The 24,454-nt window shown below is 42.0% G+C and overlaps 1 long non-coding RNA gene across 1 annotated transcript in view; it reads left to right on the top strand.

Annotated features, from left to right (window-relative positions):
- Positions 1 to 22,957, top strand: part of LOC122561116 — a 129,262-nt gene extending 106,305 nt beyond the window's left edge. Inside the window, exon 4 of the long non-coding RNA XR_006314913.1 lies at positions 22,694 to 22,957. This is a non-coding gene — a long non-coding RNA (uncharacterized LOC122561116). The remainder of the gene's footprint in view (positions 1 to 22,693) is intronic.
- The last annotated feature ends 1,497 nt before the right edge of the window (positions 22,958 to 24,454 follow it).

The raw sequence follows: 24,454 nt of genomic DNA, 5'->3' as shown, positions 1-24,454 counted from the left end.
ATCCAAGGAAAGCGATGGACCAGACAGAGTACCAGGCTGTGCACTCAGGGCATACGCAGATCAACTGGCAGAGGTCTTCTTGAACATCTTCAACCTCTCTCTGCAGCAAGTCACTGTCCCTGCCTGTTTCAAGAGGGCCAACATCATTCCTGTGCCTAAGAAGGCTCATGCAGCATGTCTCAATGATTACCGTCCAATGGCCCTAACCTTGGTGGTCATGAAGTGCTTTGAAAGGCTGTTCATGGCATTAGATATGGAAATGTGTTGCTGGAAAAGCGCAGCAGGTTCATGGCATTAATCAACTCCAGCCTCTCCATAACTCTTGACCCACTCCAATTTGCCTATTGGACCAACAGATCCATGTCAGATCCATATCACTTGCCTCATCCTCCCTAGAACATCATGAGACCAAAACAGCCACATAAGAATCCTACTAATTGATTACAGTTCAGCCTTCAACACTATTATCCCCTCGAGACTGATGACTAAACTGAGTGATCTTGGACTAAGCCCCACTCTCTGCAAATGGATCCTCAGTTTCTTGACCCATAGGCCACAATCAGTGAAGATTGGGGACAACATTTCATTCTCATTAACACTCAACACTAGTGCCTCCCTGGGGTGCGTACTGAGCCCCCCACTGTACTCACTGTATACCCATGACTGTGTTACCAAATACCAGACTAATGCCATTTACCACCATAATCAGTCGAATCTCAGATGGCAATGAAACAGAGTACAGACAGAGGTGGAAGACCTGGAAAAATGGTGCACTGACAACAACTTAGCTCTCAATACCGGCAAAACCAAGGAACTCATTATTGGCTTTCAATGGGATATTACTCATGCCCCCTACAAATTAACAGCACAGAGGTGGAACGAGTGGAGAGTGTCAAGCTCCTGGGAGTGGTCATCAACAACAAGCTTTCTTGGAGAGTGAGGACTGCAGATGCAGGAGATCAGAGTTGAGAGAGTAGTGCTGGAATAGCACAGCAGGTCAAGCAGCATCCGAGGAGCAGGAGAATCGATGTTTTGGGCATAAGCCCTTCATCAGGAATGAGGTTTGTGGGGCGGGACTGAGAGATAAATAGGACGGGGTGGGGTTTGGGGTAAGGTAGCTGTGAAAGCAATAGGTGGATGAAAGTGAGGGAGAAGGTGATAGGTTAGAGGGGGGAGTGATGGACAGGTCTGGAGGGCAGTGCCGAGTTGGAGGCTTGGGACTGGGATAATGTGGGGGGAGAGGAAATGAGGAAGCTATTGAAATCCACGTTAATTCCGTGTGGTTGCAGGGTCCCAAGACAGATCCAGGCATCGGGTGGTAATGGTTTGATGGTGGAGGAGGCCGAGGACCTGCATATCCTTGACAGAGTGGGACGGGAAGTTGAAATGTTCAACCATGGGGCGGTTGGGTTGGTGGGTGCGGGTGTCCCAGAGATGTTCTCTGAAATGATTCGCAAGAAGGCGTCCTGTCTCCCCGATGCAGAGGGGACCACACTGGGTGCAACGGATACAGTAGATGGTATTGGTAGAGGTGCAGGTAAATTTCTGACAGATGTGGAAGGATCTCTTGGGGCCTTAGACAGAGATGAGGGAAGTGGTGTGGGTGCAGGTTTTGCATTTCATGTGGTGGCAGGGAAAGGTGCCAGGAGTGGTAGTGTGGGCTGGTGAGGGATATAAACCTGATGAGGGAATCACGGAGGGAGTGGTCTTTTAGAACACTGAGAGAGGTGGGAAGGGAAATATATCTCTGGTGGTGAGGTCCGTTTGAAGGTGGCGGAAGTGGCAGAAGATGATGCTTTGTATGCGGAGGTTGGTGGGGTGGAAGGTGAGGATTGGGGGATTCTGTCCTTACTGCATTGAGAGGCGTGGGGTTCAAGGGCGGTGGTGTATGAAGTGGAGGAGATACGCTGGAGGGCATAATCAATCACGTGGGAAGGGAAGATGTTTGAAAGCTTTTCTCTGTGCTTTGGGACATGTGACATTAAATTCATTTCAGTTCAATTCAGTTCATTTCAATTCAATTCAGTTCATTTCAATTCAATTCAATTCACAAATGTTATCTCCTCTGAATCCCAGCATGCTGCCTACTGTCCTCACAACTGAGTTCCCCAAATTCCCTCCCACAACAATGCCTCCTAATATAATGCCATCCTCCCTAATACTTTTCATGGATAGACCCCTAAGATTGACTAGGGCCCACCTCTTGACCAGTTTGGATAAGCAGCTCTGACTAATTCCTGAGCAGACCATGACTGACTTCCTATAACACTCTGGACTGGTTGCACTGGACACACAGGGCTGATTGTGGCCACTGGGAGTAAATGAGGATAGCAGATGCTGGAGATCAGAGTCGAGAGTGTGGTGCTGGAAAAGCACAGCAGGTCAGGCAGCATCCGAGGAGCAGGAGAATCGACATTTCAGGCATAAGCTCTTCATCAGGATTGTGGCCACTCCCTGGACTGTAAATATATAGACTCTCTGGCCCTGACCAAGACCAAGTGCATGGACTGATCTCAAGGGCTGCCCATGACTTACTGTGTTAGATCTCTCTGGCTGAAGAGTGGATCTTTTGAATTGACTGAGGACTACTTTCCGAAGACTTTGAGACATGGCCATTTGGTTGATGTCTATGCTGTGCATTGGCTGCATATGCAGCTGGCACATTTCAGAGATATGAGATTGATGCAGCAAGGTCATGTACAACAATGTGTTCTTCCCCTTGACCGATCATTGCTGACAGCTATGACATGTAGCCTGGCTTTCTGTCTGTGTTAAATGACAATTCAATACATAAGAACTGTATGGGTTTAAGGTCTGGCTGAAGGGAAGGCAAGGCAAGGCAGGAATGCTGTCAGAACAAAGTGGGTGAATACTAAGACAATGAGCAAACAGCCCTGAGGTACATTCTGGTCCAATCCATGAGCTAGGTGTCTGTCCCTATGTGTAATGTGTCCTTTCGGTAGCATTCCAATGAAAAATGCTGATGTGTTCCAAAGTTACATTGAAGTGTAAAATCATAGAACTTAGGTAAGCCCATTGAGCATGGTCTAAGGTTATAGTGACTGATGTCACATATGGAGGACTGGTGGAATAATCTGGAGTCATTTTGGGAATTGTCACCATCTAGTTTCTGTCTGGTGGGTGGGAGAATGGGAAACTGCATATAACATGGGTGAGGTTAGAAACAATGTGATGCCAATACTTGCAAATGAACCTTTCACTGCTCACTGGTGAGAATCTCGTCTCACCATTCACTTGATTTGAAAATGGGACTTCATGCTTGCTACATTGAGAAGCACCTCACAGGCCATATCGCAATGCCCATGTTTAGATTTAGATTTTAGGTTCCCTACAGTGTAGAAACAGGCCCTTCAGCCCAACAAGTTCACACTGACCCTCCGAAGAGCAACCCACCCATACCCATTCCCCTACATTTACTCCCTGACTAATCCACCTAACGCTATGGGCAATTTAAAATGGCCAATTCAGCTAAACTGCACATCTTTGGACTGTGGGAGGAAACCAGAGGAAACCCACACAGACACAGAGAGAATGGGCAAACTCCACACAGGCAGTTGCCCGAGACGGGAATTGACCCTGGTCCCTGGCACTGTGATGCAGCAGTGCTAACCACTGAGCCACTGTGCCACCCTAAACAGTACAGTACAGTACAGTACAGTACAGTACCTGGGAATATTCTACAATTACTTGCAGGTTAATGTTTCTTCTCCATATCTTTAGGTGTATTTTGGTAATGTAACTGCAAAGTTATTTGCTTCCATTTAATAGATGAATCACCAATTTATATACCAGAGTAACCTTGGCATGTTTAACCTTTTGTGAAAGTGTTGATCTCTGTCTTTTCACAAGGTGCTTGCTGAGCACTCAGGTTTGCTTGCTGTGATAAATGCTCCTTAAGAAACACAAAATATGGTTGTCTTGGACACAAAAATAATAACTTCAGTTCAAATCAACTTTAAGTGTATCTTCGCTCCAGGGGATTGTTTATCCATGATGGCCATTTAACCAAAGATGGCTTAAGAGAACAATAAAGAGAAATGCATTTCCATGGAAACCCGTGTAATATAACACAACGCTGAACTTGTACTGTCATCATCCTGGATGCCTGGCTTTTCTACTTCCTATTGAAAGTTTAGTAGAACAAGCTTTCCATCCATCCATGTGACCATCACATAACCCCACCCCTTCCATTCTATTCTCCTGGGGGGGGAGGGGTAGCCCAGCCTGTGATACAGGGCAGACTTGGATCATTGTTGCCAATCTTGACAGATTCACTAATACCAAGAGAAAGGAAAATCTTCTTCACTGATACAATACAAGCAAAATTAAAATGTGTTCAATACAGGAGAAGAAAGTGAGGTCTGCAGACGCTGGAGATCAAAGCTGAAACTTTATTGCTGGAACAGCACAGCAGGTCAGGCAGCATCTAGGGAACAGAAGATTCGACGTTTCGGGCACATGCCCTTCTTCAGGAATGAGCAGAGAGTGTTCAGCAGGAGAAGATAAAAGGTAGGGAGGAGGGACTTGGAGGAGGGGCGTTGGAAATGTGATAGGTGGAAAGAGGTCAAGGTGAAGGTGATAGGTCGGAGTAGGGTGGAGGCGGAGAGGTCTTCACCTCTCCGCCTCCACTCTACTCCGACCTATCACCTTCACCTTGACCTCTTTCCACCTATCACATTTCCAACGCCCCTCCTCCAAGTCCCTCCTCCCTACCTTTTATCTTCTCCTGCTGAACACTCTCTGCTCATTCCTGAAGAAGGGCATGTGCCCGAAACGTCGAATCTTCTGTTCCCTAGATGCTGCCTGACCTGCTGTGCTGTTCCAGCAATAAAGTTTCAATACAGGAGAAGCCTTGAACGATTCAGCTGTAGTCGAATTTGTGCAAGAATGGAGGATAGAGTACAGAAAGGGTTCAGAAAAGATTTACAAGGATGTTGCCAGGGTTGGAGGATTTGAGCTATAGGGAGTGGTTGAATATACAAGGGTTATTTTCCCTGGAGCATCAGAGGCTGAGCGCTGACGTAATGGAGGTTCATAAAATCAGGAAGGGCATGGATAGGGTAAATAGACAAGGTCTTTTCCCTGGGGTGGGGGAGTCCAAAGCTAGAGGGAATAGGTTTAAGGTGAGAAGGGAAAGATTTTGAAAGGACCTAACGGACAACTTTTTCACTCGGAGGGCTATATATCTATGGAATGAGCTGCCAGATGAAGTGTTGGAGGCTGGCACAATTACAACATTTAAAAGGCAACTGGGTGGCTATATGAATAGGAAGGATTTAGAGGAATATGGGCCAAAATGCTGGCAAATGGAACTAGGTTAGGATATCTGGCCGGCATGGACAAGTTGGACCAAAGGGTCTGTTTCTGTGCTGTACATCTCTTTGACTCTATGACATTACTTGATATGGGGTAAACAAAGTCAGAAAACACACAAACATTTGTGATTTCAAATAAACCTGTTGGACTATAACCTGGTATCGAGAGATGTCTGACAATGACACTATGGACCAATGTTAATCAGGCATTAGTGGGGGAAATAGATCAGCTAATCAGTGCCATCTTCACTGTCTCACATAGTGTTGGAAAAGGTTTAATCACATAACAAACCTGATCAGAGTAAGTGTGCAGAAATACCGGAAGCAATTTTACAAATGTGACTTATTCTTACCTTCATCGGACCCCTTTAGTGCAAATTTAGACGACTAATAATATTGTCAATATATCATAGGGGACTCATACTGCTCCTTTCCTATCAGTGTGTACTTTTCTAGTGCCTGAAGTATGGAGCAATCGAAATAATGTTTGAAGAGCTAGTACATGTGAAGATTTTCGGAGCAAGATCAGTTTGATGCTGTTTAATAAGATCAAGTGAAGAACTTTCAAATAACTCATCATTATGTAACAGGGAGAACAGAAGCTATGAATAGATTAGAGGAGTTTGTAACTGTATCTGCAAAGTTCCATTCGATTGAGGATACGGCAAAATGTACAGTGAGATTTTCGGTTGTGTTACACAGAGGAAGTTTTCTACCATTCACTGTATAAGTGTGTTATGAAGATGTGGGTGTACTATACCTTTGAGAGAGTTAAAAGCAGGCAGAACTACCTGACACAGCACCAAGTGTTCTGAACAAGGTATAATGTAATATTTGGTTGAACAACTTGATTAGCTGGTTGCCTGGAGACGACAAAACAAATTTGAATTAGGCAATCAGTTTAAATTATACCCTGAAAAATACCAAACTCCAATCAAGTTTGAATTTAGTCTACTGACAATCTTAAAAGCTGATGACACTCTTGCAGGTGGAAGACAAGGGAAAATTGATCAGTTGGGAGGAGAACTGCCAAGCCACCAGCATCTGCAGACTGCCTGTAGAATAGTTCTCTTAAAGGTGCCTTTATTGATCAGTGATCTGTGAAACAGAAATCACTTAAGAATAAGAAAAGAAGACCGAGGAAGTTGTGAAGAGTCAACAACAGGCTAGTTTTGAAAATTTGAATTTTTGGTAAATCTTAACCAGGGGTTTTGTCAGATTAGTATTATAGAAGGGAAAGTAAAAGATAGGTTAGAGGAAGGAGTTGTAAATAGTTGTTAGTTAATTATTCTCTGTTATGCTTTAAGAAATAAAGTTGTTAATTTTTACTTTAAATAGTTCTTGGCCTCAGATTTTCAGTTTACTGCACGGGATAAATCTGTTCTATGTTGCTGGTTTAAATTAAGTAAGAGGGTTTACTCCTTGCTGTAACATTAGTTGCCCACTAAAGTAATGTGAATTCAATGCTGATTATAGTTTGTTATAATAGGAGTCTAAAAATGTGAAATCTTGTCATGTGATTCTTTCTGTTGGCTACTGGGGAATTCATATTTCTCTTTTAAAGTTATTGGCCTCTCCAGAACCTGTAACAGTGAATATAAAGATTCATACAAGAGTAAAATCAAGCAAACTGACAGGCATTTTATTACTAAGTTTGAATGCAGTTTTTGGCCAAGTTGAATAAATAAAACAAGTTTATAGAGACATTGGATACCTGAAAAGTGTGCCAACAGCGCACTGTGCTTGATTGAATGCTGTTCTTGTAAATCAAACCAATTTTACCAACCTTCACTTTGTACACAGTTGAGCAATGTAATTTGAAGGTAATTACAAGTTGAATGTAATTTAATTCAAATAGCAGAAGGATAGTACTTGATGACATTCTCAATGTTCACAGAAATATAAAACCTGAATTAAGTTATAAGAAAGATTTATTCTCGACAGTTTTTGGGCAGTACCATATCCTCCCCATTCCTTTCCAAGAAACTTTGTTATTGTCACATTTTGATGGATTTTACAGCATTATGACTACATATTCAGCCATTTCAAATGAAGAATGTTTGGTTCTGGGAATGTTAGACATGCTTAATATTAAAAAATGCAGCCGTTCCAGGTTAAAATGATGATTTATCTTTATAATACGTAATAGGTAATACGTAACAATTAAACTCCAGGACACTGATAGGAATTACAATTATATCACAGTAACAATTCTGATACCCAAAACTTGTACCTTTTTCTTGAAGATTTCCAGAATGTCGGCACTTTTTGCATGAAGCAGCTTTTCACTATGGTCCACAACTTCCAAACCTGCTAAAACATTGGCTTGAACCGATCAGCTTGATGCGACTGTAAGCTACCTTAGAACATAAAACATAGAACAATACAGTGCAGAACAGGCCCTTCGGCCCTCGATGTTGCACCGACCTGTGAACTACTCTCAGCTCGTCCCCCTACACTATTCCAAAATCATCCATGTGCTATTCTAAGGATTGTTTATATCTTATGAGCATTTCTGTTTATGAAATGGTCTGAGAGCTACAGAGCTGTACTCTCCCTTTCAAAATCTTCATTCATTCCTAAATTATCAACCGGGCCCTTTAAAGTTAAAAGATCAAGTTGCATTCATTGAATGCTTAACCTTTCTTATCTTTATTCCTGTCAGCAAAGCATATGAAAATAAAACTACAATGCCTGGAACATCTAATGCAACCTGTCTTTTAGCTCCACCTTCATAATACATTTAATCCAGTTTAATTTCCTTCTGGCACTACTTGAATGTTTATATGCTTTCATTCAACCATGCTACACCCAAACCTTTTATGTTGTCATCAGCCTGTGCCTCCAGATTGCAAATTAGGCCTGAGTCAAGATACTTAAGTTACATTGGCAGTACACTATAAAATGGAAGATGCTTCAGTATTAAGTGTACCTTCTGCATTGCCTCGACATTTGGAATTAGAATTATAATCAACCACTTTTAAACTTTTTAAATTTAAAATTGTTTGTATGTAGGAGTGGTTAACTCAATCAAGGAGTAAGGAGTTCAACTAGGAACTTTGTAAAGCGTTCCAGAAGATGCATACTTGTCAGCAGAAGAACTATTGACGTAATTGCTTTTTATTGTTTTTTCCAAATGCATCTTAGTTTGCTGTGACAGTAGCTGGAATGCTAAGTATAATTTTGGGAGAACATACAAGAATGATGCATGCCAAGACTATCCATATCCTCACAAGAATCACTGTGTCTTTTTTTTAATGATGTTTAAGCCAAGTATATCAAGGGGTTGAAGGAAAGGTGGCTAAATTGAGCTGAACTCAGGAGTTGGGATGTCAAATTGCAGCTGTACAGCACGTTGGTTAGGCCACTTTTAGAATACCGCAAATATCCTGACCTCTCTACTACAGGAAATATGTTGTTAAACTTGAAAGGATCCAGAAAAGGTTTGTAAGGATTTTGCTGTGTTTGGAGGCTTTGAGTTAAAGAGAGAGGCTCAATAGACTCCAGCTTTTTTTCCTGGACTATCAGAAGCTTACAGGTGACCTTGTAGAGGTTTATTAAATCATGAGGGGCATGGACAGGGTAAATAGACAAGGTCTTTTTCCCAGGCGAGGTGAGTCCAAAATGAGAGGACATAGGTTTAAGTTAAGAGGGGGAACATTTACAAGGGATGTAAGGGGCAACTTTCTCACTTAGACAGTGGTGTGTGTATGGAAAGAGTTGTCAGAGGAAGTGGTGGAGGTAATTACAATATTTAAAAGTCATTGGGATGGGTTGATGAATAGAAAGTGTTTAGAGGGATTTGGGCGAAATAGTGGAAAATGAGATTAGATCAGTTTAGGATATTTGGTTGGCATTGATGTGCTGGACTGAAGGATCTGCTTCTGTGCTATATAACTCTATGACACTGTGAGGTACAGATCTGCAGTGATCTAATAAAATTCAGGAGTGGTTCAAGAGGCTAATGGCCTAATTCTTTTATCCAATGTGGATTTCCAACAAGGGAGTAATCTGACATTGTCCTCATTTTACTGAGGGGTGGTATGATGCACAGATTTCACTTAGATAGCATTGATCAGAAGATTGCAAACTCACTCACCAAGAAAACCTACAGTCACACACAACACAATATTCACTCATTATTAAAATAAATCCAATTTTTCTTGTAATACAATGTGGAATCTATTTTATGCATTATACAATTTTGTAGTTTTTGGATCTCTACGTTGAAGCGCAGAATAAGTATCCTTCAACTTACTGATTTCACAATATAATGAAGATTTTATTTACTTTGCTGATTGACACTGCGTATTAATTATCAAAATTATTGACACCGCAAACTCTTCAGAAACTTAATTCAAAGCTATTTCTTTCATCTCTTATGGACTACATTTTTTATTTTGTTTTTTTTCACTCAGTGACAATAACTTATATCTAACAATACAGATTCTATTCAATGCCTTTCATAAATATTTGTAAGCCAAATTTAACATTTAAAAAATATTTATCCTTATGATGTAGGCAATTAGGGATAGGCTGACATATATTGTCTAAGGAGAAAGTGAGGTCTGCAGATGCTGGAGATCAGAGTTGAGAATGTGTTGCTGGAAAAGCACAGCAGGTCAGGCAGCACCTGAGGAGCAGGAGAATTCCTGATGAAGGGCTATGGCCCGAAACATTGATTCTCCTGCTCCTCGGATGCTGCCTGGCCTGCTGTGCTTTTCCAGCAACACACTCTCGTATATTGTCTAGCCCTGGTCACCCTGAAGAAGGTATTGATGGATTGCCTCCTTCAGTCCATATTGCTACCAAAACCATGGCTTCATTTTTGCTGATCATGAGTCATGTTAACTCAGTACAGATACTTCTGGTCATAACAAACTAGCTGCAACCTGAAACAGAGCTAGGTAAAAATGAAAATATTAATTATGGCAATTCATATAGTAATACAATGAAACACTGTGAAGAAGGAAGCAGTCAGCATTAAAGATAAATTATTGCACAATGCTTCTTCTGGAAAACTTCTTGATCAAGAAGAGACTTGCCTTTCAAGAAGAACAGGTTATGTACAGCAGCGAGCTATATGAATACCATGACCTAAATGCCATGTTTGATTGATAAACACAGATAAATCAATGTATAGATGGCAAAATATTAATAATTATCCATTTAGTGAAATGATTTGAATTTCTTTACATTTGTCTTTAATAATACTTAAAACAAAAATGTAATTAAAATTTGAAATAAATATGATTGAGAATTAAACGTAGCCTGTGATAGTAATTGGAATTTTTTTATCTAAGATTTGGCAATCTCAGTATAGAAGTTTACTTGGCAGAAATCCACATAGTGAATTGGAATGTTGGATTTAATTTCCAAAAGTACTCTTGCTTTATGGATCTCCTTTTGGAGGAACACTCGGGGCGGAACAGTGGCTCAGTGGATAGCACTGCTCCCTCACAGCACCAGCGTCTCAGGTTCGATTCTCAGTCTTGGGTGACTGTCTGTGTGGAGTTTGCACGTTCTCCCCGTGTCTGCGTGGGTTTCCTCCGGGTGCTCCGGTTTCCTCCCACAGTCCAAAGATGTGCAGGTTAGGTGAATTGGCCATGATGAATTGCCCGTGGTGCTAGGTGCATTAGTCAGAGAGAAATGGGTCTAGGTGGGTTACTGTTCGGAGAGTTGGTGTGGACTTGTTGAGCCGAAGGGCCTGTTTCTGCATTGTAGGGAATCTAATCTAATCTAAATTGTCATATCCACCTTTTCTGCTTTGTATTCCCACGGGAGGTCCAGAAGATTGGCATCAAAACTTTCATGCTGAGACCATTGTCAGTGCTAATAAACTGGTCTAAAGCATGTTAATTTTAGTCCATTGTGTATTGCACTAATGTAACCCTTATTACATATCTTAACAACCTGGACAATGCCTTTTTTGAGCCTCTTTCCTGGGGTACAGTATTGCATCAGTTACAGTATTAGAATAATAATCCAAAATATTATTTAAATTTTATTATGACTGTTTGGAGAACTTGCATTCAATATTTTAAAAAATGTTAACCCTGTAACTGCAGAAAATGTAACACTTGCCCATTTACTTCCACCCTTCCCAGCATCCAAGGTCACAAACATACCATCCAGGTGAAGCAATGCTTTATCTGCACTTCACTCAGTTTAGTCGACTGCATTTGCTGCTCACAATGTGGTCCCCTCTACACTGAGGAAACTAAGCATAGACTGGGTGAATGCTTCGCAGAATATTTGTGTTCTGTCTGCAAACAAAACCCTGAACTTCCAGTTGCCTGCCACTTCAACACACCACCCTGTTCCCTGGCCGACATCTCTGTCCCAGGCTTTCTGCAGTGCAAGCTGGAAGAACAGCACCTCGTTTTCCATTTGGGAATGCTACAGTCTTTTGGACTGAATATCGAGTTCAATAATTTTAGGGATTGAGGCACATCCATGTCCTTACCCCAACCCCCACTTACCACGCCTTGTTATCACATCATCTGCTATTACACACTGCTCATTGTTAGCTACTTATAGTCCCCTTTAGCTGCCATTCATTCTTCAAGGCTGACTGTTACCCATTTCTTTGTTTGTCCAACTCTTTTCTCTTTTTTGGGCACCCTCTCCACCTATAATTTACTCCTTTCCCCGTCCCCCTAACTTATCTTTTGCCTGAAACCAATTTTATCCCAGTTACCATTAGTTCTGAGGAAGTGTCATTGGACCTGAAATTATAACTTTGATTTCTGTCCAAAGATGCTGCTAGACCTGTCAAGCTTTTCCAGCAATTTCTGTTTTTGTTTCGAATTTCCAGCATCCGCAGCTCTTTTGATTTTTGCTTTCATTGAATTCTCCCAAGTTCTCCTTTTGTCAATCATGACATTTATTATTCCAAACTTGGGGGATGGGGGTGGGGGTGTTCAGAAGTGGTAGTGCAATGGCATCGTCAGAAGTTTGGATTTAGATGATGAGATGAAAAAGGCCCATATATGAAATTATGATGATAGCTATCTATCATAGTGCATAGTGCTGTAGCCCTGTAAGACAAGGATGGACTGGCACATTCAGGTTCCAGTGGTAGCAGAGGTTTATGACAATGTTCTTCGACGAGCTGGGACTTGCCTTCTCTTCAACATCTCAGTGGGAGCTTTGGAATGATCAGCCTTGTAAAGAGTGTGTCTTTGTCTCTGGGTTAGAGCATCACATAGAATCCCTACCATGGGGAAACAGGCTATACAGCCCATCAAGTCCACACCAATCCTCCAAAGAGCATCCCACCCAGACCAGCCCCACCATCCTATCTCTGTAACCCTGCATTTCCCATGGCCAATCTACCTAGCCTGCACATCATTGGGCTGTGGGAGTAAACTGGGGCACCAGAAGAAACCCAAGCAGACATGAGAAGAATGTGCATACTCCACACAGACAGTCACCTGAGGCTGGAATTGAACCTGGGTCCCTGGTACTGTGAGGTAACAGTGCTAACATTTGAACCTCTGTGCCACATAGGGCACTTTCTCAGGCAGACTATCTCTAGTCATCCCTTACCTTTCAGGGCAGCTGCTTGCTGAGGCACTGCCTTTTCTGGCTGGGATTGAGGGTGAGGTCTCATGAGGGATAAAGTCCAGGGCTGGTCCAGGATCCTAGCCTGAATCGGTGACTGGGGCTGGCCTAAATCAGGATCAAGAATATGGATTGGGTCTGGATCAGTGACTGGTTCGTGGTCTGGATCAGGACTCAGGTTAAGGTCCACTTCACCCAGTTCCCTTTGCACCATGTGGAGTTGGTGACTGTTGCTTTTGGGCTCCATAGGCCTTTAATTGATTAATGTGGTACCACCTGGTCTTTCCTGTTTCTAGCGAAATTCCATACATGGATGGACTGGCCTTATCCACCACCAGCTTGGGACCTGAATATCTGGGGGACGGGAATGTTCCTGGCTGGAAAATATGTAACTTCACTCACTGCCCTACATTGTAAGTGACCAGGTTCACCTTCCCATCAAAGTTCGCCTTGATCTGCTTTCCCCTTTTTTGCCATTCTGACGGTGGTTGCATTGTGTGCAGCTTGTACATTTCCAAATAGAATTTTCACAGTTTTCTCATAGTAGAGAGCTTCAACCTCAGGCTCTGTCAAGTCCAGTTCTATTAAGGGTTCAATATCGCACATGGAGCGTCCCATCAGTAGAACGTGGGAAGAATGACTACAATTGAACCGGACGATGAGTTCCTTTTGAGCATGAGAACAAGTTGTAAAACTATGTTCCAGATCGAGTTATTTAGCTGGACGACTTTTCACAGCATCCCTTTGAGGGTGTGATTTGTCTTCTCTACAATCCTGCTGGATTAATGATGGTAGGCAATGTGATTATATTACATTACAGCATGGAAACAGGCCCTTCGGCCCAACAAGTCCACACCGCCCCGCCGAAGTGCAACCCACCCATGCCCCTACATTTACCCCTTACCTAATACTACGGGCAATTTAGCATGGCCAATTCACCTGTGGGAGGAAACCGGAGTACCCGGAGGAAAACCCACGCAGACACGGGGAGAACGTGCAAACTCCACACAATCAGTCGCCTGAGGCGGGAATTGTACCCGGGTCTCAGGCGCTGTGAGGCAGCAGTGCTAATCACTGTGCCACCGTGCCGCCCCGTGGTGGACCTTTAGCTGATGCCAAATATATTCATCACCGCCTGCATTACATAGGCTGTGAAATGGGTTCCCTTGTCTGCAACTACGCTGCAGGGAAGACTCAATCTATTGAAAATGTGCTGAATGAAGACGTCTGCTGCAAATTTAGTGGTGTTTGTTCAAGTGGGAAATGTCTCAACGCATTTGCTAATAATGTCCATGATGACCAGGATATATTTATGTCCTCCTTTGCAGGATATTATGAGCTGACACAGTTTATTTGAAGGTCAGTCCATAGTTCTCTTACTGGCCTGTATGCCTTAGCACTCCTTTAGCGGCAAACTTCACTGGATTGTCCTGGGGGAAAAGAATACAATTCTCGGCGTAATGTTTCATGACTTTTCCTATTACTAGTCACCAACACAATCCCCTAATTCTGTCAGTCTTGGTTTCTGTCTTTTGATGCTCCTGGATTTTGTGACATTGTTAACTAACTTGATTTCAGTCCTGGATCGGTACACGTACCATCCGTCTTTGAGAACATGTCCATCTTTAGTACTTAACATGTCCTCCCATGTGCTATATGAAGCAGGGATCATTTCCTTCTGTACCTGCTTTAACTTGATGTTGCTGCTTTGAGCTTGTACCTGAGCTTTGATATTGGTTCAGCTCAGAGTGGAAGAAAGTGAGGACTGTAGATGCTGGAGTATCAGAGTCGAGAGTGTGGTGCTACAAAAGCACAGCAGGTCAGGCAGCATCCGAGGAGGAGGAGAATCAACATTTTGGGCATAAGCCCTTCATCATAACGATGCCGTATTCATGGCCTTGGCAGTTTGGAGAATAAATTTGTGTAGGGGTGCAGATGGGGTAATGGTTTCCCATGTGCCAAGGTGAATCCCCTAGCTTCCCACAGTAGTAGGTTCACTTAAACTGTTACATGCTGCTTGAATGTATGTCTCCTGGTGGGGGTAATTTTTCAGGGTGACTGACCACTTAGGCTATAACTGCTCACTCAACAGCCTGACTGCTTATTTTACTGAGGAGATTCAGCGCTGATTCTATTAGGGGTTTGTCTCCATGGCTCTCCATATATGTCACATCATGTCTTTCAGTGTCCATCCTCCACCATAGAGGATCCATCTGTGAGTATTCTCTCAGTGGGGTCTCTCTTCTACTCCCTTTTTGTCTTGCCCCTTTTGCTTTGGCACGATTGGTCCCTTAGGGACAGTTGTTGCCACTACCTGACATTTATGGGGTTCTCCTCTGTAGCTCAGATTGTTAGTGATGAATGTGAGCACTTTGGTATGTTTGACTGCAATGTCACGACCCTGTAACATTAGGGTCCAGCATGCTATGCGGTTTCAGCTGACCGTTCCACCTTTAATCCTGTCATCCAGCAAAAGCTGAATGGGGTGTGCTCCATCAGAATGATTAGGCGGCTGAGGCCAGTAATAAAGGGAAACATTTTACTGCCCAGAGCACAGCTAGCACGTGCTTCTCACATGTAGAGAAACCCTGCTGTACTGGTGAAAGAGTCCAGGAGACAGAAGCTATCGATCCGAGTATATTGAGACATTCTTGGAGACGTCCCGCTGCCAATGTGGCAAGTGTGGCTGTGCCAAGGTAAAGGGAAGTTCTAAGTCTGATACCAGCTATGCAGGGCATCTGCCAGGGACTGTTTTAAAACACCAGTAGCATCCATTTACTGTTCAGTCCATTCCCATGGGGCATTCCATTTAAGGAAGTCAGAGAGTGGGTGGCTTTGATGGTGAAGCAGTATTCCACTGAGCTCAGAAAGGAACACAACAAATTTACATTCCTGAGGAGGGGAAAGCAGGCTCAGGCCTCGATACACCTGCTTTCTATTTCATGTTGTCCCTGAGCTATCACAGGTCCCAATATGAGACCTAAGGACTCATGACCTGCGCCTTCTTGGGATTAATTTGTAGGAGAGTTAACAGTTCCTTTAACAATCTCAAACATTCAGTCCTTATCCCTGTCTGCAGGAGGAGATTGTCCACATTCTGCACCAAGCAGTCCTGTCAGGAAACCAGCAGCAGTAGAATGAGGCACTTAAAGGCCAGTTAAGAGTACACATTGACACACACACACACACGCACACCCTCCATGGACACAAAGGCATGCACCTATAATTTATATACACACAAATACATATTAATGCAAAAGTGCAAATATATTTAATGTGCATTCATACAGCTTTCCATTAACTACATAAAGAAGGAAATTTCTATTACAGTACATTTAATGAATGCTTAGATGCATCTATTAATTAGCATTGAACAGAACATTCAACAAACTAGTTAAAAGTCTGTTTTCAACTGCTTTTTGATAAATTATATTTTGGGACTGTATAAGAATCTAAAAAAACTTGTTTTAATCAAAACTAACTTAAATATTCTTTTATTAAATCAGTTCAGGAAAGGACAGTCACAACACCGCAATTGCATGTTTTATAAATAACTCTATCTTCTGGAACCACATTTGTGTTAATTGCAAAGCACTTTACTACTTGTTTTAGATTACTGTTCATGTGACAACCATTATCCTTTTAATAGTTAGCCAACGAACAGGAAAAAGAGCCTTTTGAAGTGGTATAGACAGTCACATTGTTTCATTAATCATATTTAAATGAAAGGCTGAAACCAGACTGGTAAACATGTCCTTACTAATTAACACCGTCTTCCTTTCGAACCATATGTTCTTTTTTTCCTCCAGCATAGCCCAAAGATTTAGATTCCTATTTGTCAGCAATGAGGCTAGATCTCTGCCGGTGTGCTCTTGGGCATGTTGTTTGTCGGCTGGCGAAAGGTGACCCATTGTTGAAACTTGTAAATGACAATGTGCTCCGTCTCCACAGGAAGATTCTTCAGCCTCTGCTGCCACCTCCTGCTTAGCTCAGCTCACAACAAAAGTGAATTGGGGAGGGTGACAGAATTTGTTGGCTCCCATTCTTTATGGATGCGCATTAGTGACCCAACAGGGCACCTATTACTGCTACAGTGAACAGAGCCATCGCCAGTTTATTTTTAAACTGACAAGACATGAAATCTTGTTTCTGAATCAAGTAGCTGGATGGACAATGGCTAGATTTAGATTTAGATTACCAACAGTGTAGAAACAGGCCTTACGACCCAACAAGTCCACACCAACCCTCCGAAGAACAACCCACCCAGACCCATTCCCCTAACTAGTGCACCTAACACTACGGGCAATTTAACATGGCCAATTCACCAAACCTGCACATCTTTGGATTGTGGGAGGAAACCGGAGCAAACCACACAGACACAGGGAGAATGTGCAAACTCCACACAGACAGTTGCCCAAGGTGAGAATTGAACCCAGGCCCCTGGCGCTATGAGGCAGCAGTGCTAACCACTGAGCCACCATGCCGCCCCACAGTAGTTGTAACACTGCTCCACATCTAAGTCTCTCTGGGACAAGAAACATGTGCCTGCAATAATCTATTTTTGGAGCACTGATGGGGCAAAGTGATACCCATTACATTGTGTAGGTGCCCTTGCACAAAGTTACACTCCGGTTGATCCAACAATTCTGTCATGTCTCTGATCATGTCCATGCTTTAAGCCAAATTTGAGCCAGACTTGTTGAATATCCAGTTGCTAGAATTAACTTTGCCCCAAAATGACATAAAGGACCGTGTCTTTTTAAAAAATAGATCACATGAATGGTCAGTTTGATGCCGTTGTTCATAATGTGGATCAATCTCAAATGTATCAAAATAATTATCTTCTCGATGTATGTCAAATCAGGAATTTCAACTTGCCTTCTAAAAATATCTTTGTTAGCAACTAAATATACAATGGTAGGCTTCTTTTAAATTCCCATTATCCAAATCTGTATCACTATTGTCCCCACCTAAGTGTAATAATTACTTGTTAGCAAGGTCAGATACTAGACTATGATATGACATGTCATGTAGACCAATGCTGTGACTTGGCTTATCTTGCTTCAACACACTTGTTCTTTGCTTTACAAACTTCATGACTAAAACGCCAGTGTTTTGATGAATTAATTTTGAATAATTTATATTGGAGTCATGACAATCCAGCATACTTGCATTGTAATCAATTCAAACAGAATTTGAAGAAGTATTTGAAAGAAAACAAACAGAAAGCTTATATTTATGCTTGGTCTTTCAAGCCCAAAGCATTTTGACTCCAGTTAAATCGTGTTAAACTGTATTCATTTTTAAAATCAGATGTAGAAGCAGAAGTAGGCCATTCAAGGAGATCGAGGCTGAGTTGATAACCCTCAACTCCACTTAATGGTTTTATCTGTATAACCCTTGCTTCCCTTACTGATTGAAAATCAATGTCAGCCTTGAATATACTTCATTACCCAATGTCTACAAGCGACTGCAGTAAAGAGTTTTAGAGATTGACTACCGTCTGGGAGAAAACATTCTTTCTCATCTCTGTCTTAAATGCGCAATCATTTATTCTGAGTTTATGTCCAGGATTGTCCCACAAAGGGAGACAACCTCTCTACACCTACCTTGTCAAGACTCATAAGAATGGTTTAGTTTTCAATAAGGTCTCCTCTCTTTCTTCCAAATCCCAATGGGGTACAAGTCCAATCTCCTCAATGTATCCTCCTAAGTAAATTCCTCCATGTCCAGAAACAACCTCGTGAATCTACTCTGGACTACCTCCAATGCCAGTGTATATTTCCTCAGATAAGGGAACCAAAACTGTTCACTGTTATCCAGGCATTGTCTGACTAGTACCTTGTAAATATTTGACAAGGCCTGCTTATTTTTACACTCTATTCCTTTTGAAATTAGAGCTAGCAGTCCATTTGCCTTTCCTATATCTGCTGAATCCGAATGCTAGCTTCTTGTGATTTATGCACAAAACATCCAAATCCCTCAATGCTACCGCTCTCTGCATGCTTTCCCCCAATTTTCAGCTCTTCTATTTCCTGTCAAAGTGCATAACCTCACATATTCCCACATTGTATTCCATCTGCCAGGTTTTCACCCACTCCCTTAACCAGTCTATATACCTTTGTAGACACTCTATGTCATCTTGACTACTTCCCATCTCACTCATTTTTGTGTCATCTGCAAACTTCATGATACTACATTCACTTCTGTCATAGTTAAAGGTTGCTGTTATGAAAATGCCCCATCCATCTCCACTCTATGTCTCTGATAACTCAGCCAACCCTCCAACCATGCTAATATTCTACCCCTAACACCATGGTCTCTTACAAAGTAGCCTTATGTGCAATGCCTTACTGAAAACATTTAGGAAATCCAAATATATTACATCTACTAAATTCCCTTTATCTATGATACATGTTACCTTCTCAAAGTTTGTTAGCCATGATTTCCCTTCCATGAAGTCCTTCTGCCTCTACTTGATTATATTACAGTAAATCCTCTGTATCTGTGAAATCACAAATAGTCAATTTGTCTATCTGCTCCAAAAATTAAGTAACAACAAAAATCAACATCCCTGGGCAAAAATTGTATCTATGATTTTTAACCTATTTTTAACTGGCTCATCACATTTGCGGATACAAACGAATGATTGTGTGTTTTTCTCAATCCTCTACTATTTCATCCTTTACAATGGACTCCAATATTTCTCCAATGACAGCTGTTGAGTTACCTAACCTGTAGTTACTAGTTGTTGGTCTCCATTTTTCCAGAATCTAAGGATTCTTGGAAGATTACCATAACACACTATATCCGTAGGTACTTCCTCAAAAATCATAGGAATGAATGGAAACACTACAACTCATTTTACTCAGCAATATTCCACACATCCAATATTATATTGTTGCAAAGATGGTTGAGGGATAAATATCAGAATTCTCTTCTTTATTGAATAATGCAAGCGGATCTGGCAAAGACAATAAATCTTTCACTGTGAATAAATTGTCGCATTTCTAATGGGAGTTACCAATAGCCATTCCAGAATTTCCACAGTCAGCTAATCATGATACGAAGATCACAAAATCAAATCAGTTTTTAAACATTTCACAGAGAGTGAAATATAGGACTGAATCTTGTTGAAACATGGGGATCTCTGCAGATGGCTGGAGAATCAGTGAGAGACACACGCACTGTCTCTTCCAGAGAGGTTCTGATGAATCTGACACCAATCAGATATTGATGAAGTCACTGCTGGGCCTTTGCTTGCAGTTCAGGCCCAAGGGCAGAAACCTCAACCAGTGAGGGCTGCTAGCCAACCAGAGGTGAACAGCTACTGCACTCAGCAGTGTCATGGAGGAAGTTGTGGGTCCTGCTGGATGAACACCCAGGATTTAGGAGGACTCAGGCACAAGGTAAGTGATTTGTGTGGAGAGAGGGGCATTGGGCGACATGAGGATCAGAAGCAAAGGCAGGGGGTGGCACTCGGTAGACAGCTCCCTGTCTCATATCCAGTTCCTTGATCAGGCACTGATTGCCTTTCATCTCCATACACCTTGCTTTTACCTTGGTGTCAGGTTGACCTTAACTCAAACCTAAAGGGCCAAGAAGAAAAGTCAATCCTGGACCGTCTTGATCTGAACTTACTTTTGATGCATTGGGAAGGTCATGAGGTTTGTTTATGGCTCTACCCAGAATAATTTAGTGGCCTTCCTGCCAACCTTGTCACCTCTGGGAGCAGCAGATTTCACCTATACATACCTGGGGTGAATGTAGAAACTGAAAGAATGAAACAATTTAAAAGCAATGAAACAACTTACACAGTATTTAGTAATTGAAACAACAAGGAAAACATTTAACAACTTTTGACAAATGTAAAATTATTTTCTTGGTGTCAAATTGGCCTTGCAATATTAAGTCAATACTCAGATCACCATTAACAATCTAGTTATAAGTCTTTGAACAAAACTTTCTAAATGTGATAAGGAGAGTGGAAAAGCAGAGGTGTAGCAACTTGATTGATTTATGGCTTTGGGGAACAGCAGTTAACAAGTCATAAGGAACAGAGATGGTTCATCCATTGAATATTCAAACGTCAAACATAAAAGCAAATGGGTGACAATATTACAGGAGGGAATCTTCTACAGAGCAGCCTCTGGCCACACTCTCATCCTGGTAAGTGGAGAGATCCTACTGAGCTTTAGGAATGCCGGGTTTCTGGCCTGTGATAGATCCAGGTAATGAAGTTGCCATCCTTCCAATTGTCACTTCAGGAATCTAGATTCTGACTGTAAAATCCCAGTCAATTTCCTTTAACTGCTTATGACAGGATTTTTAATGAGCCTGACTAAATACTGCCAAGCCTTGAAGTGGCCTAAAATGTCCAGTCCCAACAACAGGACTGAGAAGCAAGTAGATTGGCCAGCGCTGGTATCATGTAGACCCATCTGTCTCCATTCTCGACTTTTTAGTGATGGTGTGACCTAAAATTTCTGGCATTTGTTGCAAACTTTATATCTGTACTTGAGATTAAGATTATACATTAAATCAATGAATCGGATAGACATGACAACTTGAGATGAATTGGTGTGCAACTAATCATCTTACAGACATGGATCAAATGTAGGGGAGTAGAAATAGTCGAATTGTGAAAATGGAAATTATATTGCCTTAGATGACGTTTTTGCAGTATGGCTGTTGACCAGATGCAAAGTGCACTTAAAAATTAACAACAGTCATCCATCAGTTTGAATTTATGTATACTCTGAAAAGCTTTCTCACATTACTGAAAAACTTGGCATAATTACCAGACTGGAGTACCATCATAAGAAATCATCTTTGGTTTAAGAAATGGATTTTAAGCTGTTCCAAGACAGGTTGTGTCAAGCTTTATGTTAGTTCCTTGGGGATATGCTCGGCACCTCATCGACTCTCTAAGCTGATTTTCCACCATGGAGACATATTTGGGACAGAATCTCTCTGGAGGACATCTGACCAAACTTCAGAATTTTGTGTGGACGAGCCCATAAATGATATGGGGAGACTTTTCCTGTCCTGAAAGAGCCAAGCAATCACAAATGCAGGTTGGTCAGATGAAGTGTGGGAGTCATTGAGACGGACCACAACAGCCATCATTGTGGCTGCTGGTTGTCCTGAAGGAGAGATGACTAGTTTGTGGCAAAGTCTTTCCCTCCCACACAGAAGTGGACTGTCAAAGGTAAGGTGTGGGAGGCTTTACTGTTACCACAAACCAGTTAAACATTGAGGGAGTGAAAGTCCTTACTGTTGACAAATCTAAATGTCTGGTCACTGAGTGTCTTGTGAGCATTTGGGTGGTATTGATGATGCTTTGTGTCTGAGGAAATTGATGAGATGTAACCCAATGTCATCTGTTCATGTGAGGCTCCAACTGCCCTGAAATGCATATTCTGCCCAACCCTAGCCTGGAAGAGTGGTGTGAAACCATTTTAGTATTTCTACTAAATCCACAGCTGATCCTCAGAAAGGGCTAGAAGCAAAGGAAGTCATGACTGTGAGATTTGATACTCCCAGCAGAGCATAGTATCAGTGCTGCAAGATGTAAGATCTTTGGCAATGAGAGCACAGTCTTGATGACCATCTGTCTTGGAAGTAACACTGTCGGACCTGTTTGAGGCTCTGGTTCTTGGCCATCTACAGGTAGTTTTGACTTTGGTGGTAGTTCTTGGGTTGAAAAATGTTATTTACTGTCTTTCTACTTCTCTTTCTTCTGCCTTGCCCTTCAAATGCCCATATTTCCACCTGAACCACTGGGGCAGAGCCAGAAGTGGTGTCCAGCAACACTGGCATGCTGCAACCTGCACAATTGGAGCCAACAAAGTAGGGAAACCAGCTAGATACAGATGATGGAGCAGAATGATAGTATTGTACAAAGGATGAAGATGAAGCTGAGGATCAGGACTTTGAACAGAATGACTGTCCATGAAAGAACAATGCATTGTCATGCCCACAAGGCCAGAGATAATTTAGTTGAAACCTGTTTTAGGGATGAATATTGGGTTTGGACTTTGTTTGATTGTTGCTAGAACATGCGTACATTGTCATTTTGGTGGATATTCTTATTTTATTAGTCCTTGACATTTTGTGTTACTGAATAAATGTCTAGTTATCCATGTGATTGTATACATGATGCCTTTGTATGAGCCAGCTTTAATTCATCGACACATAACATATCCAACATGACTACTGGTGTAAAAGCAGGAGATGGTGAAACAGTAGACTAATATTGCATGTGTTAAGGTTAGGTAACTCTCAAGGCATTTGGTGGATGTGATATCCAAGTTTAATGAGGAATATGGACCAGGAGCAGGCAGGTGGGACTAGTTTAGTTTGATCTTTCCATCATCATATATCTCAGAAGCACTCTGAATGCATGAGCATATTCTAGGACAGCAATGCAGTTTGCCACAGCAGACCACTGCACAATAATAAAGAATAGATAGAATCTGGAGAAACTTTCCATCGAATCACTACAGTGTGGAAACAGGCCATTCAGCCCAACAAGTCCACACCAACCCTCCAAAGAGCATCCCACCCTATCCCTGCAACCGTGCATCTCTCTTGGCTAATCCACTTAGCCTACATATCCCTGAGCACTATGGGCAATTTAGCACGGCCAATCCACTTGGCCTGTACATATTTGTACTGTGGGCAGAAACTGGAGCACTAAGAGGAAACCCACACAGACGCAGGGATAATGTACAAACTCCATTCAGACAGTTGCCCAACGCTAGAATTGAACCTGGATCCTTGGTGCTGTGAAGCAGCAACCACTGAACCACCATGTTTTCCTCTTCAATCTGACCATTTGACTTAACTGCCTATTCTCAGATCCTGTCCTGTGAACTGTGAAGTCTCTTTTCTGGAATATTCATGCAACTGAGAGTTTAAACTTTCTCAGTGTTTCAATAATCTGCAGAGTTTTAATAAGCACTCCTGGCCTGGAATCTTCCACAAACTATACATTTTCACTGAGATAACTTATTTCCTTTGCTCTGAACTGTCTCATTTTCTAGGACTGACTTTACTTGTTTCTGACTCCAGTCAGACCCCCCTTCAAAATGAACACAAAAGTTTTGGTACTAAATTTAAAAAGAATTGCTCACCATAAATCCCACATGTTGTAAACCCCCAAGTATAAACAAGCTTCATTAACATTTGAGGAATCTTACGGTCATTTACTGCCTGCTATATATTGGTATTAAATCATGTTTCTGAAAAGATTGACATCATTGATTTTTAAAACCCTTCACAAAATAAACCAACTCCTTTATGCCACTTGTTTGAAATCTAAACTCATCACTTTTCCCCACAGAGAAGAATAAAAATGTATCTTTGAGAGGTATCTCCCCTCCAGTATATTTCCTCCATTTTTTGCACCTCTGTCCTTGAACCCCACCCCTCCCAACGCAACAAGAGAGCACCTTCATCTGCCACCACAAGAATTGCAAAACCTCCACCCACACCTCCCCCCCTCATCTCTGTCCAAAGCCCCAAAGGATCCTTCCACATCCGACAGA

This window comes from Chiloscyllium plagiosum, chromosome 22, assembly GCF_004010195.1.
Source record: "Chiloscyllium plagiosum isolate BGI_BamShark_2017 chromosome 22, ASM401019v2, whole genome shotgun sequence".
Lineage (NCBI taxonomy): Eukaryota > Metazoa > Chordata > Chondrichthyes > Orectolobiformes > Hemiscylliidae > Chiloscyllium > Chiloscyllium plagiosum.
Note: the sequence above shows the minus strand (reverse complement) of the source record. Positions and strands in the feature narration are given on the sequence as shown.